Here is a 6,490-nt window from a genome sequence, read left to right as displayed (position 1 = left end):
AAAGTAACGCGCACGGAGAAATTTGGTAACTCTTTTCTTCGTTGCATCGACAAAAAAGGGAGAATTCTCTGCCAGCACACGTGTTCCCCTCTTCTTATAACCTGGGTACCTTCAAAAGAGGCGTGAAGAGGCATCTTGCGGGCCGGCATGGCGAGAGCAACTAGTGTAGACAATTCTTACTGACTGAACAGTCGTCTTTGCTTTTGCAATTGGAAAAGGAATTTTTGACTCGAAACGTATATTTTGGAAATGATTACAAAACTAAAAACGTTTCAATCGCTGTGAGACGCATCACCACAGTATCTTAGGGTTTGGGCCAATTTGGTGTTCAAACTTCGTTATTTGGTTTTGCTGTCGAAAGATTCTCAGTGGCAGCATTGAGTCTGCACCGAGTGCCTTGGAAAGTTTCTTTCTGGTCGTGTCCGATATCATCGAATTATGAGAGTGGGAGATTACAGAGTTAAACGGAGTTTTCATTACACTTGTGGATATGTTTCGCGCAGTAGACTTCCTTGAGACAGTCTGCCGTGGTCGAAATCTATCAATGGTGAGTGTTTGTCTCATTGGCGTAAAACATTAGCGTTCGATACGAACGGAGACAGTCCAAGGGCAATGGCTTTGCTTGTTTTCCTAATCATATAACGCAACACTGCAAAGTTTCAAACGGGAGCTCATATGGCGTAACCAAAGATAATACCTATAAGGTTTTGTTTTAGGAGAGAAAATTATAGCTCTTAGTAGGGGCCAAGTTCACTTAGATAAGTCGTGCCCATGCTTGCTACCTCACTTTTTCAATGAAGCTACTATTGAGAATTTGAAGATGGATTCCTCATTTTTAGGAATTCAGACCGGTCTTATCATTATTCCCTCACATTGGCGGGTGACGATGAGGAAATAAAGATTGTAGATATATTCGCACTTACAGTCGCGTAATATAATATCGCAAATTGGGCTTGCCTCTTTGATAGTGGCTCCTGTCACCGGTATTCAGCGGGACATTATGCTTACCTATACTATATATGTCGTATAAAACAAAGTCACTTTCCGCCGTCTATGCGCTTGGATCTGATAAATTAAGCAACGGATTTTAATACGGTATTTATCAATAAATGGAGTGATTCAAGATGAAACTTTACATGTATAGTATATGATAGTATGTATAGTATAGTATATGATAGTATGGAAAATCCGAAAAAAAAACAACTTTTCAAGGCAGAAAAAGTTTTCTTTTTATGTTTTTTCTAATTTATAAGTTATACAGGTATACTCTTATTGTAGATAAAACATAGGTGCATACATATACGAACATAAAAGCTATCAGTGTCCGTTTATTTATCTAACTTGACGCAAGTTTTAAATATCGATACATACATATAACATAGATATGCTATTAGGAAAACCTATATCTTTTCCGAAAATCAAATTCTTGAGGTACATTTATATTATGTGCGTTAATTTAATAAGGCATCGTATTTCTAGACCATGCGATCGCTTAGGCCTTACGTCAAATCGATTGCGTTGTGCTTGAAATTAGCCGGAACAAACAGACAGACACTCAGACAAAAATTGTAAAAAAAAATTTGGTATATATATTCATATATGCCTTGAATATGTGCCGTAAAATTGTAGATACCGTTAGATTATAATCTATCTACCGAAACATGCTGCTTATAATTTGACGCATTATTTTTCGGTAGATTATATATAGGTATATAGGTACATTCGCATGCATTTAGTAGTAAGCGGTTATTATAATAATACAAACAGATAACATCATTATATTAGAAAGTATTCGTACATATACCTTGCGATCTGGTTGCGATGTCAATTTTAAATAGGTACATTGTTACTTTTGTTGTTTTTACTACGTACAGTCAGAGTAAGAAAACGTTCGTCAGTTTTCAAATCATTGCGACGCAATATGTCATTCTCGATCGGTAAAGCAGATTATCACTCATACTGAGCACACGAAAATAGATCTTCAAGTGACGAACCTTTTCTAACCCCGACTGTGATATATTTATTTTCGAGGTTTATGTACGCCCGAATTAATTGTAGGAAAATGGGAAAATATATTGTTTAAATGTTTAATAAATAGCTATTAAGTGCCGAATCTGATTTATAGCAATACTTAAGTGATGTAATTTCCTAAAGCCTTTTACCTATATTGGTATAGTAGCTAGTTTATAGCTAACGTTATACGGATTATATGGAATACCTATTATGTTTGTATATAATATATATGACTATTTCTATTTATTATTTAATAATCGTCTAATTAATGATCGTCAGTACGGGTTTCGACCAAACCGTTCCACTAGTGATCTTCTAGCGTACGTAACACACCTCTGGGGTGAGGCTATAGACAAGCGTGGAGAGTTGTTGGCTGTCAGCCTCGATATCTCTAAAGCTTTCGACAGAGTCTGGCACAAAAGTCTCCTATCCAAGCTTCTGGCATATGGTCTGTCAGCTCAGCTCTGTACCTGGATTGCTTGCTTCCTGCACAATCGTAACCTTCGCGTTTTATTCGACGGTTGCGCTTCCATGCAGTGCTGGGGTTCCCCAGGGTTCTGTGCTTTCCCCCACACTGTTTCTTCTGCACATCAATGATATGCTCACCCTTGGGAACATACATTGCTATGCAGATGATAGTACAGTGCATGGGCTTTACCACGGACGCGCAGTAGCCGGGCGAGCCGAAACTGAAGAGAAGCGGAGGGAACTTGTTGTTGAACTCGACAGGACGCTAGAACTCATTGCCAAATGGGGTTCTGATAATCTTGTCGTTCACAGCGAAAAAGTCATCATTTTCCCTTGTTCCATCCCTCTGTGGCACTACGCTAGAGATACAGAGCCAAATTACCTTACTGGGTATTGACGTCCGCTGTGACTTTAATCCAAGGGATTATATCGAGGCTGTTATCAAAACAGCCTCACGCAAACTCGGGGTCCTGAACAAGGTACGGCGTTTTTTCATGCCGCAACAACTGCTCCTGTTGTACAAAACGCAGGTGCGGTCTTGCGTTGAATATTGCTCGCACCTCTGGGATGGCTCCACTAAGTACTTAATGGACGCCTTACATCGGTTACAGCGGCGTGCGGTCCGCATTATTAGCGACGTAAAGGTCACAAACACCCTCGAACCTTCACGCTTGCGCCGAGAAATCGCGGCGCTGAGCGTTTTCTATTGACTGTATTACGGTGAGTGCTCTGAGGAATTATTCTCTCTAATTCCTGCTTCCCCTTTTCTTCACAGATTCACGCGTGCTGGCTCGCGTCATCGCCTAACTGTGACATCTATCCTAACGCGCACAAAGAAATTTGGCAACTCTTTTCTTTGTCGCACCTCCTCTTATAACCTGCGTGCCTTCAAACGAGGCGTGAAGAGGCATCTTGCGGGCCGGCATGGCGAAGGTGACTAGTGCAGCTCATTCTTGCTAAGCGTACTAGTCTTCTTTGCGTTTGGATTCCATTTCCACTTACCATCAGGTGGAGTGGAGTCACATGCCTAACCGGATATTATAAAAATAAAAAAAATTGACAGGTGATAGTTTTCCCTAGATTTAATTTTGAACTATACTATGATTCATAACTGCCTTTCTTATTTCACTTGGTGGTTTTGTAGGTTTTTATAGGTGGTTTTGTGGTAAATCATGTAATTTACTACACACCAGCAAAACTTAGTATTGATGTGTGCCAGATTGAATGGTGAGCCAGTGCTGCTCCAGGCTTAAGGGATCTCATTTCCCAAGGTTGGTTATGTAAGGAACGGTTAAAATTATATACAATATTTATGGACAATGATGATAATATAGGTACTATCATGTAGCCTTTGTGACCGTACGTCAAAGTTATATGAAAAAAAAAAAAATTTCTCTTAGTAGATAGTAATTTAAGTAAACTTAAATATAGGTAGAGCTTTCCATATCAGTTCGTGTAACCATTTCCCGTAATAACTGCTTGTATTCCAACAGCATGTTGGTACCGGCGTAAGCGCGGCGCCTTGTCAGTTTGATAACATAGAAGTTTTCTGATATAGCAGTTGGTTGCATTTGAAATGTAAACAAATTCAAACATCATAAAAATCTATTTCTTACAATGGCAAAAAAGTCGTTTCAGAAGGTTGGAATTATAAGTAATAATGTAGCAGCCAGCTATAAAGTTGGACAAGGAATTTTTTTACAAAAAATTGCCGCGTCCCTTCTGACCGCTCATCAGAAAGATTGTAATCTTGCGGCGCGGTCCCTCGCGTTAATGTATTCGTGAGAATTAATGGCTTAGAAAATTTGTAACGACTGTCCTGATCAATCTAATGTGAAAATTCGATTGGAGATATAATGACTTCATATAAAACTGGACTTAAGTTTTTCGTTTCTATATAACATATTACAACAAACTTGGCTTATTTTATATAAAGTATCCGCTCAGAGGTCGCTTAGAAGAAATAAGGAATTTCGATGTTTGTAAAATATATTTTTTCTACTTTTGCTTACCCAAAAAACTATGGCATGGAGAGGAAATACTACAAGGAACTATTTTTTCTACAGTAATATATAATTATGTAGATTATTTAAATACGCAAGTGTACGTTACGTTCATAATATATGGTTAAGCACTGTTTTTTCCCGGATGAATACAATAAAAACAAGAGAAACGCTTTGGGTAGGTAATGAGGAGATATTCCGTTCTTCGACATCGCATCATATTCATTGAACGAATTCAAAAGGATTCATACATGTATTTATTTTTATGTTTTGAGATATGTTTTATACTTTACTCGATTGAGGTACGTCCTTTGTATAGGTGTACTTTATAGTGTACTTTATATAGGTATTAATTTGACATAGGTATATATACATACTTTTATTGAAAATTGTAAAATTGGTCATTAATGATTGCGTTTTAAGGATTTGACTATACCTACTTATTTCTTAAATCCAATTTCGATTATTTTAAGCTGCATTATATTCACAGAAATTATGTATTTTTTATTGAATTTATCTGAATAGTTTCTAAGTATTATGCAGATTTCTATCTGTCTACTGAAATTTATACCTATGTATTATTCTATTCTATAGGTGAAAGAAAAATCGCCGGCGAAAGCTAGTTCCACAGAATAATTGTGCGAGGCAGAAAATGCCTTCAAAATCGCGCTGCGCGATGTGTTTTCGGGCGTCTAGATAGTTCGAGTGGAATTTGGAATTTTAGGGAGATGTTCATAAGTGAAATTTAACTACCGGGATTAATGCAAATAAATCCTCGGAAATGTACCTACCTACAGTAGAAGATGCAGCGTGATCCGACATCTCTACACAGAGCCAAATGATCAAACAGAGCTTGATTGTCGATACTTCGAGCTGCTCTTCGTTAAATACGGTCAAATGGAAGATTCTCTGCGTACCAGACAAGGCAGCACCCACCCGAAGTCAGAGCAGTACCTACTCTATGTGAGGTGGAATTTGCGTGTTATGATGTCTTTCATTGTTGAGCATAACAAGCTTTATTTGATGCCAATTGGGCTTTGGCTTTTAATTTACCGCGGAATTAAAGGAGGTTTCAAACATTAACACCAAGTATTCCGGTAGTAGCTGTGGTCGTGGAGATACGACAAATGGTGTTTTTTTAGCTGTTAACTCGTAATGTGTCTTTTTGGCGTTGAATTTTTTAACTTAACGTAGTCTACGTTTAGTTCAATTAGATATTGACACATCAAGCATGAATGTAAGGAGGTATGTATATCAATCAAAACTATTTACGATGCGGAGAACGTCCAGGTGTCCTTTTGGTCGTTCTCCACATGACGGTATGCGATAATTATATGATTAATTGTTCAAATATGTTAAAATGTTGGTACTGACGTATGTACCATCCGAAGATAATATTTACACATTTGCGTTTCAATGAGTGATAATACTAATGACACTGCAATATGTTCATCAAATTACGCAAAACATATTACTGTGCACGGCTGTGTGGGTAAATATAGGTGTTTAGGGAGAGGAACTTTCTTAGCGTCATTATCGATGGGACGGAAAATCCGATACGTTTTGAACGAGTTCAGGCTATAATAGCTTCATGTGCTGTACCAAACTCTAGACTTCGGAATCGCAGTGACAGGAATTTTGGCAGTGTCCAAACAGTAGATACGCTTAGTATAGCTCGCCGGTTTCAAGCCTGAATGGTAATAACAAAAATTTAACACCCGTGAATGCCACATGTGTATTTATTACGCCGCGCTGTTCTGATGTGGATTAAAGGATGGTGATGATAGGCCATAGTGTAAGACGCCATAGTTACATAGGCCATAGTTTACAGTACTCTGATAAGTTAAGTGCCAAATATCAAGAGACACTTCCGAGTTTTACTTAAATTCCTTACATAGCCAATTCTCCACTAAATCGGGAACTGATATTCCTTGTGTCTGTAGTTTCGCTCAACCAACCTTCGAACCGTAACACAAAAATACTCAGTACCTATTGCTGTAGAGTGA

This window comes from Vanessa cardui, chromosome 11 (genome assembly GCF_905220365.1).
Source record: "Vanessa cardui chromosome 11, ilVanCard2.1, whole genome shotgun sequence".
NCBI classification, from domain to species: domain Eukaryota; kingdom Metazoa; phylum Arthropoda; class Insecta; order Lepidoptera; family Nymphalidae; genus Vanessa; species Vanessa cardui.
The sequence above is the reverse complement of the archived record's forward strand: the minus strand, read 5'-3'. Positions refer to the sequence as shown.